Raw genomic sequence first — 14,814 nt, 5'->3', positions numbered from 1 at the left:
ACTTAAATCAAGGATATGAGAGATGGTCCTAATGTTATGCTTGAAGATTTTTTCTAAACTGTCTTAATACTTTGTGCAATTCTGGTGTTTGGTCTCCACCAGTTAGTTCATTCAAAAACTTGCCACTTTCTACACAAAACGTTTTATCAGTGCATTCCAGCATTAAATGTGAAATTCTCTGCATAATCCTTTATCAGTAACTTCTGAGGTTTTGAGATGTCCATGCAAAATGAACTGGGACAAATAGATTTATATGAACAATACATAGGTAATAAATGGATAGCTTTCACGAGACTCATAAGCAATACAAAGGCTGCATTCAGATAATTTCTACAACTGGAGAAAATAATTAAAGGCAACTCCTCATCACTTCAGAATGCAGACTGAAATGTAGGAGATAAATGCTGTCAGTGAAAATGAAAAGAATTGAAGCTCCTAATAATTGTCATGGACTGAACAAAAGAGGTGGCAGCAAGCCAGTTGCTAAACGGGGCAATCCCACTGCTCAGTCTGAGTGTACTAAATGTGATCTGAACTCGAACATGAGTGGCACCCCAACACCACAATGGCTGAAGGAGGCTTTTCCAGTGATCGCTATTTGTATATTACATTTTCTTTTTTTGTAAAAACAAAGGGCCTGATTTAGATGTTGGCGGTAACGGTCCCACCATTGAGTTTTTGACTGAAAACCCATCCGCAGCTGTGACGGTCCGCCTGCAATATTTAGATGATGACAGTCGGTCCCATAGCCAAAAACCTGCATTAAAACCATTGTCTCTGCCAAGAAACACCACCTGCTTCAACACCAGGAGAGGGAAAAGTAGAAGCCAGCCGGACCCCAGCCATCCTTTCTGCCGTGCAGATTTGGATGTGCCTTACTGGTAAGAAAACAGTGGCTGTCTGACATCCACTTCTGAGTTGTCATATTGGTGGGGGAAAGAGGTGAAAACTCACCTTTGGTCCCAATTCCACTTCTGTTTTCGACTGAACCCGACAGGAAAACACCCGCTGTCGCTGCTGTGACCGACTCACAGAGAAAACATGAACCCCTGCCCCTTGCCGAACTAGAAGGTAGGGATGCCACATTGCCAGGGTATGTTGGGTGGGCACTGCATGGGAGGTCGGGACCTCTGCAGGCATATACATGTCACAGTGATTTTCTTTTTTAGCACTGTGGTATGCATATGTCGGGGAGACAATTGTGTCACACATGGCTGGGGACACACTGGCACAACACGTATATTGCACACATACGCATATGTCATTGTGGTGTCAATATTCGCTGCCAAATGAATACTGGCACCACAGTGATGGTACACTCAAACTGGACAACGGTGTCCATGTGTGCGCACTGCAAGGGACCTGTACCAGTAGGTTTGTGTATGTGAGTAAGTATGTATGAGTGTGTTTGAGGACTGGCTGGTTGAGCTGGAGTGGGTGATGTGGTTGTGTCTGCATATGTGTTACTTGCATGTGAGATTGATGTTGTTGTGTATGTTCTGTTGCCATGTGACCCATTCAGGTGAGTGTTGCTGTTGTGTGGCAGACGTTGTTGTGATGTGTGTAGTTGTGCTTGTGTGAATGGGTTTGTGTAGCTGTGTGTGTAGTTGTGTTGGTTGTTGTAGTTGTGTCATGTGTGGGTGCAGTGTCAATTGTTTGTGTGTGTTGTGTCATGGATGTATGTCAATGTGTGTTTTCGGCATTTATGTGTTGTGTTATGTTGCACTTGTAATGGATGATGGTGTGTTGTGTAGTGTGTAGTGCAGGGGGACACATATGGCTAAGGTACAGTGTGTGCGTGTCACTCAACTCTATTCTATAGTCCCTGCCATTGTACAATGTCCATTGTGTCCCACCGCCGTTTCCCTCCATCAGCAATCCGTCGCCAGTCCACTGATTGCAGAGCAGTAATATCTGACTACTGTGGGCGGAGCACCGTCGACCTAACGGTGTTCCCGGGTCCGCCGCCGCCGGTACACCTTCAAGATCTAAACCAGGCCCAAATTGTATTGGCTTACATTGGACATATAAAGATGAACGCCGACAATTTAAGAAACATATGCACCCTCGCAGCATATCCTTAACCTCTCACTTTGTACCATAAAGCAAAGAACCTTATACAAAATTATCACCGTTAGTACAAATGGAAAAAAGTCCCTAAGCATCACATAAGTAGGCTGCACAAATATAGCTTCTTAATTAACTGATTATCGACAACAGAAAAGACTGCATCTAATCAGTCACCTTTCCCGACCTAATTTAAAAAGCGAAACGTTGTCATACCTCGAGTAATTAACAAACTGTAAGAGCATCATGGCTGCAGAAGAAGAAACAATGTGACAATAAAACAGGCTTGTATTTCAGCCTCCATGTGCCATTATCAGCAACAAAAAACACAGTGTCAGCAGTAACAGACCCTGCACAGGATCGACACAAGCACACTCTGTTGCATTGTTGTCTGTAGGATTTTTTTTTTTAAAGCATGCTATACGAACGCCCATAGAAGTGAGTTTGTAGGATAAAAGTGTACACGATTCCAAGCGAACAGCAGGGTTAAAATGTTAACATGCCAAACATGAAATATTAGTCTGAGGCTTTCCTACACACTAAATGAATAGTTATCTCTGACATTTTGGTCGGTGCACAATGTATTAAATTCCTCCTCTCCTTCTCTCCACCTGTTACTTCTGCTCTTCAGTACCAGACTCCTTTTTCCAAGGTGTCTTTTATACTGAGTACAAGCATTAGGATGAGTACATCAGTCCACCACTGACACAAAGTACACCCACAGTGCCTGCAGTGGCATGTGCTGCTTTGAAAACAATGGTTTAAACGCAAAATATAACACGGTTTAATATGCCCAGTAACATTCAGCATTGCTATGATAGTAATCTTTGTTCTAAATCCTGCAGTCGTCGATTTTCTCCTCAGACGCTGCTGCACGTTTGTACTTCAGATGGACCATGACACTTTAGGATCCCTTGTTTTGAAGAAGTCTAATGGTGGAAACATTTTCCCTTCTCTCCTGAAGCAAGCGTCTCCAAGTTAATTTTGCTGTATTTCTGCAGACCTTCCGTTTCTGTTCTTGAAAGAAATGTTTATGATGATATTGGTATCCTGCATGGACTTCGTCCTAACACGATAGGGTCAACTAAACATAAAAGGACTGTGAGGCCAAGCTCCTCCTTTTTTGCCGCGTAGTGCATTATCATGTAAACAGAGAAAGACACAACATAAAACAACATTCCTCAATGTGTGTTGGACTAAAGTTTGGATGGTTTTCAACATGGTGTGCTCAGGTGGTGCACAATTGGGAGGCCTCCTGCTTGATTCAATGTGTTGGAGGCATTTACACAGCACTAAGGGCCAGATGTAGCAAATGTTTTTACCCATTCTGTGTCTATGGGAAAAAGTGTTCCTACATATGACCCTAAATACTCTATTTTAACATGGCATCACTTTAGTTCGGTGGACTTGTAGAGGAAACACACAGCTGCCACGCATTTACTGTTGCATACCTGCAATTTGAAAAATGAACAATTATACACAAAATCACTTTTGCAGTGGTGCTTTTTTAAATGTTGCCATAATTTGCTATTGGTTTAATGCTATGCAATAAGGCCGACAAGTTGAAAGAACTCGTTTGCCATCTTGAATAAGTAAACCAATAATAAAGTATAGGGAAAGCCAACCCATGATGGCTGCTGGTAGAAGGGACTTGTGTACATGTGCAAAGAAAAAATGCCGTCACTCACAGTGAGGGGAGCCAATGCTGAACCTTTTCCCCAAGCTATATGCTATGATGGTCAGAAGCAAAATGTGAACGACAATATAACAGACCAATAGATAAAGGCTGCTGAATCGAAGCCCCACTATGTATATATAACATAACATAACATAACATGACATAACGTGTATGGGGATGAAAGGCTAAGGGGACCCACCAGGATTTCAACCAGTGACCATGAGGTTCAACACAGGCCTCTACAGTGGACGCATTAGTCCACTAAGCCACCAGACCCGGCATATATTAGTGATTTTTATTTTTAAAGAATGGGTCTGGCAAGACAGTTAAAGCTGTCTGTAGGCCAGACCTAAACTGAATAGGGGCCCAATGATGAATAACAGGCTAAGGCAAATGCTTTAAGAGAAGTACATTTAGATAAAATTGAGGATGATTTAAAACTCCCATTTGAGAATGTCAAAGTCAGAAAGTCCCTAGGAAGGAAGTCGTCCACAGAGTATACAACATTAAAGTACAGTCTTCTTAAACGTCCCAGGAGTATATTGCTCAGTATCCACTATATTCCAATCACTGTCACAGTCTACCTCTGGGTTCGCAAGTTGTTTGCAGAATATTCACTGATAATTCTCTAACTCTGTGATAAAGGATAAACCTAAGCAATTAAATGAAACAATGCTGTCAAAAATCAACACATAGCACCTATACGGAGAACACAGCTCCAGTTCTCTTAACAAGCTATTCAGCAAGTCACTAAACCACAGATTTGCCAAGGAGAGATCAAACCTAAAAGAAACTCAACATACAAATCAGTCATGCAAACTGATTTGTTTGAAGTGGGGCAAGAGTTCATTTATCTTTGGAAATTGGTCAATATCCAAAAACCCTTTAAAACCTTACAACAGCACAGCTCCAGATCTAAGAACATGCCATAATTCTGCCCAACAGCAACAAGGAGGTGAATGGCATGCTTGAATTAATCTCAGCCACTGGCAGGCACTCGGACCGCATTTCTGTCCATCGTTTTTCACCCGTGCCACTCTAACAAAGGTTTGCCTCATGCAAATCAGTACTGATCTTGCTCAGCATGGTAACAGTCCATCTCAGACTACCATGAAAGATCCCCTCAAGCAGGGACTTCTAGCAGCCCAAGACCAATTTTGTCTTACTTAGTGCTCGTCAGTAAGGTTTAGCTTGAGTTCTATGGCACAGTGAGAACAGGACCCATGTCTGGGCATTCCATTCACACTAATGCTGTAGACTGCTACAATGACTAGGTGATGACTGGAAAACTTGAATTAATCTCAGCCACTGGTAACAAGCGGGGGCTGCATTCCACCTACTGGTTTACAGACAGTTACTGAAATCATACCCAGAAAAACACCAATACACTGAGAAGGTACTGCGTCCTCTCTGGGGGCGACCGGAGGAGGGGCCTCTCGCATTGCCGCTGGACTGTTGGGATGGACTGGAGAGTTGCGGTCTGCGGGTTCTGCTCTTTGTGCCCAGGGGCCGTTGAGACTAGGCTGATATTCGACTCGAACAGGTGGTGTTTGGAGTGGTGGGGGCTGCGCTCCTGCATGTGGATTCCTTAGCAAAGTGGAGGTGAGCGGGACGCAGCACTGCGGTTGTGCAGGGGGGTGAGGAGAGTGCAGCCGCTATCGGTGGGAGCACCTGGGCCTGGGCCTGAGCCCAGAGATAGGCCTTCGAGGTTTTCTTCACCACTGGTGTGGAGGGACACATCCTTGAGTGCACGGCTCAGGGCCCCTGTACAGCCTCACCTCAGTGAGGGACTCCTCCCCCATATTTTTGAAAGACTGGGTGGCAAAGTTGGGGAGCATTGAGGGGGAAGCGCCCTGAAGGTTGAGTGTGTTTGTATGGCCTTTGATGGAGGGTCCTGACCGACACATGGCTCTTTTCAACATCTGGGGGGCCCATGGGCTGCAACCCATATACAGACTATGCAGCCTTTGTTCGGTGGAGATCGCCTTTTCCTTCAAAGCATCAGTGGACCTCGGTGGTGCTGGCTCTGAACTTTGATTTGCGCACCCAGGGGGTTCAGTCCCTCAATACACGCAACAGAAACATGGGCAGAAATAAGCAGGCGTGCTCCGCCCATGGCAACACCATGGACAACTATACCACTGTGATACAGTGCGCCGTCAAGAAGGGCCATGGTGGAACCACTCCAGAGGTCAAGGAGGAACCTACCAGAGCAGAGTTGCTTGCTGCCATTCACGGCTCGAGAGAAGCTTTGGAGGAGAAGATCGAATTGATGGCGATCGAAGTCAACCTCCTCCGTACAAACATGAGCAAGGTCTCAGATAAAGTACGACATGCAGAAGGCTCTCCGGAAGCAGGTGGCTGCAGCCACAACGAAGTATGGCGCTCTGGAAGCACGAGTGGAGGATGCGGAAGGGCTGTCTCGCCATAACAATATGCAACTCTTGTGCTTTCCTGAAAGATCGAGGGGGCATCCACTTATCAATTTGTGGAGAACTAGATTCATTCCATTCTAAAACCGGAGGGATTATCGCCCATGTTTGTCATTGAGAGGGCTCATAGAGCACTGGTGGCGCTTCCGAGGGCTGGGGCTCCTCCCCAAGCCATTATAGATCGTATCTTGAATTACAAAGTCAGCTTGCTTCAAGAACCAAAAGATATCCATTTACCCCAATTATACTAACAAAGTACAGAAATCACAGAAAAGTTTCCTCAGAGTCAAGGCCAAGCTGAGGTCCATGAGCCTCAGATATATGCCGCTGTACCCTGCCAGGCTGAGGGTTTTATCAGGGGGTAAATCTCACTGCTTCGATACCCCAGAAGATGTCTGGAGCTGGCTGGATGTGTGGAACAAGGTGCCAAGGGATAGGGCTAATCCTTTGCACCCAAACCCCGGGGCTTCGACTAGGGCAAGCGACTGTGGCCAGGGTGGTCAGTACGAAACTGAGTTGGAGGTTGATCTCCCTGCGACTGATGAGGAATCGCATAGAGTGGTGATCCAGGACGACGGCATGATGGCAGTTGCTTCCCCTTCTCGAGCTACATCCATGGATGAGGGTTAGCTCTCTTTCCCGTGTAAGGATATCTTTGTGACATGAACGTTGAGGGATCACTAGATGGTCCGATCCATCTGGGGCTGTAGGGCGCATGATGTATGTGGGCGGGGAGGGCCCTGTCGTCCTGTTGGGTGGGGAAATAGACTCCTGTTCTAAGGACAGTTACTTTAGTGTGCATAATGGACTCACCTGATTTTTATTTTTATGCAAGACCCTTGGATCCGAATGTCTGGGTGATGTTTTTCCGACATGGCATAATACCCTATAGGGGTCTCGCAGGGGCCCTTCCACTTAGGTGGTAGGCAGTGGTTGGGGTATCTGGGTGTCCCACCAGCATACTTAGCAATGGCTTTGCAGGTGATTTATTGTTAAACTGCTTATCTGGGGTGGGCGTGGTGGGTAGGAGGCTTATTGCCTTGGTTTTGAAACAGTTGAAATTCCACTATTCTTCACCAATACAGTGTGCATGGAGTGTCGAGGTGGTGGGGGGCTCCTATCGACTAGTTCAAGAATTATATGAACTCATGGTGGACCGACTGAAAGTCATAACTTGGAATGTCAGGGGGCTCTGATGGTGCACTACACTCCTACCTACGTCGGCAGGGGACTCAAATTGCTTGCTTACAGGAAACACATCCGATTGGGGCTAAAAAATTGCGAGGACAGCTGTTTACATCCACATACTCCTCTTATGCGCGGGGGTGGCTATTTGGGTGGCACCCGGGGTATCTTTCTGACATATATGGCGAGGCTGATGTGGAGGACTGCTATCTCCTTTTACAGGGTACCCTGGATGGGACGACTATAACAATCCTAAAAACTTATGCACCCAACACTGATGATTATATGTTCTACAACAGAATCCTGGAGCTACTACAGGTGGCGGTGGGTACCCCCATTCACTGGGCTGTAGATTTTAATTGTGTATTGGATGGCTACAGGCACTGCTTTCCGCCTAAGTCGGAAACTAAGCCACTTATGGTGAGATCGCTCCGGAAGGCAATGAGTTGTTTGGGGCTTCTAGATGGCTGGAGGGAATTACATCCAGAGGAGCTAGATTACACATGCCACTCCAAAACACATGGGACATATAGCCGCTTGGGTCACTTTTTGTTGGGCAGATCAACTCTCTCACACTATCCACAGTTAAGCATTTAGGCAGATTTCTATCCGATCATGCCCCTGTCCTGATAGGCGGCAGTGTGGCCTTAGGATAGAAGAGCGGTGCACTTGACACTTGCCTCCGGATTTCCTCTTGGATTCACCAGGTCGGGAGGCTCTGGCGTCATCTCTACAGGAATACCTAGAGTTGAATTGGGGCACCATGCAGTGTAGAGCGGTGGAGTGGGAGGCATTAAAGGCATTGGCAAGGGGGGTCTATATGGGGACTGGATTCAGAGTGCGGCGTCAACTGGAAACAGAACTTGTAGCTCTAGAGGGAAAGCTGGCAACACTACAGGAAGAGTAAACATTCCTCCACGATACCTGGGCAAATACTGCCCAGGTACATGAATGAGCTCTAGGATAGGCTTGACAAAATGACCTTGAGATGGTATTGACAGAAACTGCATAGGGAAGGAGACAAGTCGGGACGCTTATTTGCATGGATACTAAGGCATGAGGTTGAATCTCTGCCTATCCTACACCTCAGAAACAAAGCGGGGGAGGGAATTTACAGTAGGCATAGGATCCTGACTAGGTTTGTTGAACATTTCCATGCTGATTATGCAGCGGGCCCTGCTGGCCCAGAACAGGAGCTGGAAGAGTATTTGGGGATGGTGGGTCTCCCTACCCTGGGTCTTGAACAGACGCAGGAGCTAGATGCGGAAATATTGTTAGAAGAATGGAAAGAGGCTGTGAAAGTACTTAATAAGTCAAAAGCACCAGGGGTTGATTTCCCTTCAAATTCTACCAAACATATGGTGCCAACTCCTCCCTATATTGTTTGAGTTATTTCAGCGAAAGGCGTGCTAGTAGCTAGGATGGAATTGTATGTTTCATGCTAAACAAGGTGGGGATGGGGCAGATCCTTCCTCCTATAGAGCTCTCACTATGTTGAACTCGGATGTTAACATTTTTTTCAAGGTCCTCGCGCCCAGATTGAGGGGGGTGGTCCAAGGCTTGGTCCACGAAGACCAATGCAGATTTATACCAACGCACAGCACTACCTTTAATTTGAAGCGAATTGCTCACATCCTAAATGAGAAAAGGGGCTGAATCTGGCTCTAGTATCTTTAGACCTGGAAAAGGCTTTTGATACAATTGATTGGATTTACTTGCTGAAAGTTCTTAAGGGTATGGGTTTTGGGCCTAACTTTTGTACTTGGGTATGCCTACTTTATAGTGAACCCTACGTGCGTATTAGGGTGGGAGGAGAGCTCTTTGAAGCATTGGGAGTGGGAAGTGGAACTAGGCAGGGATGTTCCCTGTTACTGCTCCTGTTCGCCATGGTAATTGAGCCTCTAGCTTTAGTGCTGCGACAAGTTATGGCATGCTGTGGGATTCAGGTCTGGATGCAAACTCATGTCATCTACTTGTATGCCGATGATGCCCTGGTTTACCTCAGCTCCCCAGAAGAGTCGGTCCCTTTGTTGATGCAGGGGCTGACAATATTTGGTAGATTTTCTGGGCTTAGGATTAATGCCCGTAAATCGTTATTGTTTCCACTGGGGGCCTGACAGGAAAGCCTGCTGATCAAATGCCAGAGGTAAGGTTACGCTGGGAGCTGGAGGGATTCTGCTACCTGGGCATCCGGGTCACGCATACGCATTAGGCACATAGTCATCTTAATGTGGAAAGGGTGGTGGGAGGATTGGCAAACTCTTTTGCTTTCTGGAACAGACTCCCCCTGTCCACTACGGGCAGAGCAGCGGTGGCTAAAATGGTTTTACTGTCCCGCTGCCTGTATTTAGTCCAGAACTCTTTGGATCCACTTGAGTCTCGACGTTTTCATAGGCTAGATGAGCTGCTGAGATCATTGATATAGGCAGGTTGTCACAGCAGGGTTTCCATTTCCACACTACGGAGAAATCTAGAGGACAGGGGGCTGGCTATACCTGATATACAGCTTTAATATTACACAGCTCAGCGACAACATGCGTCTAGATGGATGACAGACATAGATGGGTGGAAGAAAAGGTTGTTTGAAGGCCTATTGAATAAGGATACGTAGCCACAGCTCCTGATGAAGGGGGGTAGAGCTCTGTACCCGATACCGCACCTGGTGAAACTAATGGCTAAGTTATGGGAACAGATGGTCCGCAAGGTTATTCGACGAGCACCGTTTGACAGGGAATTGCTTTTATGGGATCTGGTGCCATTTCGTACCATTGATGACTGTATGTCAATGGAGCGGTGGCGGGGCGGTGGTTGCCTCACGACGGGGGATCGTTACCCAGGAGAGCGATTCATAACCTTTCAGGAGGCGCAGGAGACCTTTGAAGTGGTGCCGGGCCAGTTCCTGCACTATGCTGGATTGGAGAGTGTGACACAGGAGTTCTGGAATGACTTTCCGAATGCCCCACAAGCATCTGAGGTTTTGGGGGGGGGGGCTCATAAGATGAGGGAGGGGCAGAATTTAATTACACTGTTTTATAAGGCGCTTAATAGAGACAGGCAGACCGTACCGTGTGTAGCACGGGAGCCTGGGAACTAGAACTAGGGGCACTGTTATCGAATGTGGAATGGGGGCAGGACCTGGAACTGGTCTGCACTGTATCATGTAGCAATAGGTTTAAGCTCCTAAATTTGAATTACCTATATCCCACCTATGTCACACCATTTATGCTGAATAAGATAGGCCCTTCTAGGGGCGCTAAATGTCAGCGATGCGGAGAAGAGGGGGCCACATTCTTACATCTGGCGTGGGCATGCAGAGAAGTTAATTCTTTTTGGAGAGAGGTTATCCCCAAATTAATGGCTGCCACAGAGTTATTATTCACACCATCTCCCATGACCTGCCTGCTCAGTGTGATACCCAGACTTAGGTGGTGGAAGATACCTTGTAAACCGACCCATAATATAGTGGATAATGAAGAAAATAAAAGGTATTGGTTCTCCACTAAAGAAAATGATACACCTCAGATATACAACCTTCAAAAACACTGTGGGCATTTTATTAATCTCTCAAATCCATGTATTTCAGCTCAAGCAGATCAAACAGAATTACTGTAAATCAGCGAAATATTTCATAAACTAAGTACATGTGGGTAAGACGGATACCCTGTAGAATGTTATAAAACATTCTCTGCAATTTAAAGGTTTAATACTTCAGTTATATATCCACATTCTACTTGTTGTTTAACATGGCACTGTTATTAAACCTAGCAAAAATTCAATTAATTTGTTAAACATTGACCATAAAATCCTAGCAAAATTTCTAGTTGATAGATTTAGGCAAGATGTCAATGTCTCTAATCCATCACAATCAAAATTCCTTTATCCCTAATCATTAAATGGCCACATATGCCTATTATTCACCAGAGGCAGATGGCTAATGCAACACCATTAAGATTCTGACAGAATTATATTGTTGGGGGCTGAACAAGCATTCAATTTAGTGAGTTGTGATTTTCTTCGTTTTTTTTTAGTACAATTAGTTTTTCTTCCTAATTTACTAGGTTGATCAACATTAGCTTAATGATTGACAAGCATTATATCCATGTTCATGACCATCATTAGCTATTTACTGAGATAAAGTCACAGTTTCTCCAGGTACTAGAAGGAGATGTCCAACAACTCTGTTATTTGCCTCGTTCATAAAGCGGTTAGGCATTACTCTTCGAGAAGACATACCACAACCCCCTGTCCAATTAGTGTCTAAATTTAAATTACATGCAGCCAATACTGGCCTTTTCTCTAATATAAATAGTCAATTTTCTTTAAATAGAATGTGCCTTTAAAAAAAACAATGAATTTATTGATTTTTTTTAACCTCATTTAGGAGTGATAGGTCTGCACTAGCCTATTATCAGTTCATGTTATGTTTTGCGCAATCATTACTTCAGCAATATCTTATTGGAAAGGATAGTAGAACTGGATTCCCAATACTAGGGCATACATTTCACCCCCCCAAAAATCCAAAATTAGATAGACATTATTGCTGAACTAATAAAAATAGAACTTGTTTATATAAGACTCTGAAAATTACTTTGATTCCTGACAATTTCAGACTATCCGATTGTAAAATGTTTTTCCAATTTAAGTCTGAAGGTTGTGTTCTGCGGGAGGTAGGGTGCTTGCAGGATCTTGGGCGCAGGGCCAGTCTGCAGGCCACCTGGAGCTGAGGGGGGCCGAGTGGCCCCCCGTGTCCAAAATTTAAAAGCCCCCAGGACCTGGACATACCGGGAGGTGCATTTAAACAAGCGTGGGAGGCCGCACTTTAAAAAAAAAATTAATCGGATCTGCAGACCCACTGTTACGCCGCGAAGACCGTCATAGCCCCCACTTGCGGGCCGCAGTCAGATGGGCGGTCTGTGTCTCGGATGGCCGTTTCTGCCGCGGGCCGCTTTTCAGGTCGTGATCTGTTTTTTGGGCCGCAGCGTGACCTGAAACTTCCGCTTTAGGCTCTGTTTCACACTGCGCCCACCTTTTACCCCCCCCCTAGTATTACGTACCTGTTTTTCTTCTTTTCTTCTTTTTCTCTTTTTCTTTTTTGTTTCTTCTTGGCCATACATTCTCTTTCCCAGGAGTCTGTGTTTCCTTCCCTGCATGCCTTGCTCCCTTCATTTTATACTACGGCTATTTCTCCATTTATTTTAATGTGGCTTTCCCAATCCAAGATGGTGTCTTCATTACTTCCTGCATGTCACTTCCTATTTGTCAGTATATAAACACAGTTGGTTTTCTGTTCCTTGTGTTGCAAACACTTCCGTTCCGGTTGTGCTCCTCGCTCCTGTTTCCTGCGATTTTGGACTTCACCTGCTCTTCCCTGTTTGCAGTTTTTGTTCCAGACTTTTTGTGCCTTACTTGTTCTTTTTTAAATATTTTTTTCAGGAGTTCCTCAATCTAAGTATTTCCCAAGTTTTTTTTTTTTTTCCTCTGGGACTCCTTCTGGAGGTTACGGCCTGCTTGGTGTTCTATTATCAGCAGCACCGTGGCTACTGGAAAGGGTCACCCCTACCTTGGTCAATCCAGAACAAACAAGAAACCTGGTGGTGCCCAGAGACTGGCAGATTACAGCGGTAAGAAGCATTCAGGTCGTGACACATTGCAACGCCAAACACTTCTGCGTTGCTCTGGAACCATGGAAGGACCACCTGAAGATGTTGTGGAAACTGCACAGTCTATGCTTCATACCGTACAGCAACAGGCATTGGAATTACAACAACTGTGTGCCGAAAATACTGCTCTGAGACAAGCTCTGGTGTCTCGATCCATTGATGTGCCTACCATATCCGCCTCAACACCACGTTATTCTGGAGATCCTAACAAGTTGAAGTAATTTCTGGACTCTTTAACAGTGTATTTTGCATTTCGACCCTCTCAGTTTACCCAGGATAAGACCAAGGTTGGTTATTTGACAAGTACCCTGTCTGGCCCAGCCTTAGCCTGGGCAACCCCCTTGGTAGCTTCCAATGACTCTTTATTATCCAACTATTCAGATTTTTTTCTTCAAGCCTTTAAACAGATGTGCGAATGACCTGGACTGGAAGCCGCTGCTGAAGAGGCGTTATGTGAGATACAACAAGGGAATCAGGTTGTCCTGACCTACATAACCCGTTTCAAACAACTAGCGGCTGAAACCACACGGGTTGAACGCACTTTTGTGACACTGTTCCATCGAGGGTTACGTGACGAAATAAAGGATGAGCTGGGGCATTCCACCCAGGTAGAATCATTGAAAGAACTGGTGGACCGGCACTTAATATTGAGTACTGTTAACAAGAACGTAGATTGGAGAAACGAAGATCCAGGTTTCAGTCCCACTCAGTAGCAATGTGCTCTTCTGCACGCCGCCCTGAAGAAAACCAACCAGAGAAACCAGCCTCAACAGAAGAAGAACCCATGCAAATTGATGTTGCTCGTGGACCGTTATCTGAAGCAGAACGAGAAAACAGATGACGCGAAGGCTTGTGTCTTTATTGTGGCAGTGTGGGTCATCTAATCCGAATGTGTCCATTCCATACCACCAGACCGTCGGGAAACGCCAACTCCCATCCCCTGTGAGAAGGAAGGAGGCAGGAGGCATTGAGATACCTTCTATCGGCTCCTCCAGAGAAGATACCACAGCTCGTTTTGTATTTTCTGTAATTCTACAGTGCCCTGACCAGGAAGAACACGTATTTGCGTTATTGGATTGTGGAGCCAGTGGGATGTCCCTAGATGAGAAATGGGCTAAGGAAAAAAGGAATACCTTGCGTTCCTAAAGAGATCCCCGAACATGTTCAAAGAGTAGATGGTTCTCCTTTAACTTCTGGACCAGTGGAGGATTCTACTCCTACCCTTTGCCTGCAATTTGGAAGACATAAGGAATATGTTGCCTTTGACTTGATATCTTCTCCTAACCATACTATGATTCTGGGTAATCCTTGGCTAACACTACATAATCCATATATAAATTGGGAAACACAGACTATATCACTCTCATCCCACTTTTTTGTCAATTACATTGCTATTCGAAGGCTTCCTATTGGTCTCCGAAAGGGTCTATTTTCTCTTCCAATGAAGCAAGCAGTACTATTAATATGATTCAAGGAATACCCAGATGCTGTCAAAGATACTCCAACGTGTTCCAGAAACCTCATAAACCCATTTTGCCTCCTCATCAGGACTATGACTGTGCAATTCCTTTCATACCTGAGGAAGTAGTTCCATTCGGATGAATGTATTCCTTATCAGAGCAGAAAAGGAAAATACTTAATGAATACATAGATGAAAACATGCAAAGCGGATTGATTGTTCCCTCTTCATCACCTTCCAGGGCTCCTCTTTTCTTTGTACCAAAGAAGACTAAAGATCTCCGCCCCTGTATTGACTTTCGAGAGTTGAATAAAATTAGCATCAAGGATAGGT

At 45.2% G+C, this 14,814-nt stretch overlaps 1 protein-coding gene across 1 annotated transcript in view; it reads left to right on the top strand.

Moving 5' to 3' along the window:
- ANKAR (ankyrin and armadillo repeat containing) overlaps positions 1-14,814 on the top strand; it is a 723,226-nt gene that overhangs the window by 256,545 nt on the left and 451,867 nt on the right. The window lies entirely within an intron of this gene.

This window comes from Pleurodeles waltl, chromosome 3_1 (assembly GCF_031143425.1).
Source record: "Pleurodeles waltl isolate 20211129_DDA chromosome 3_1, aPleWal1.hap1.20221129, whole genome shotgun sequence".
Taxonomy (NCBI): Eukaryota; Metazoa; Chordata; class Amphibia; order Caudata; family Salamandridae; genus Pleurodeles; species Pleurodeles waltl.
The sequence above is the reverse complement of the archived record's forward strand: the minus strand, read 5'-3'. Positions and strand labels throughout refer to the sequence as shown.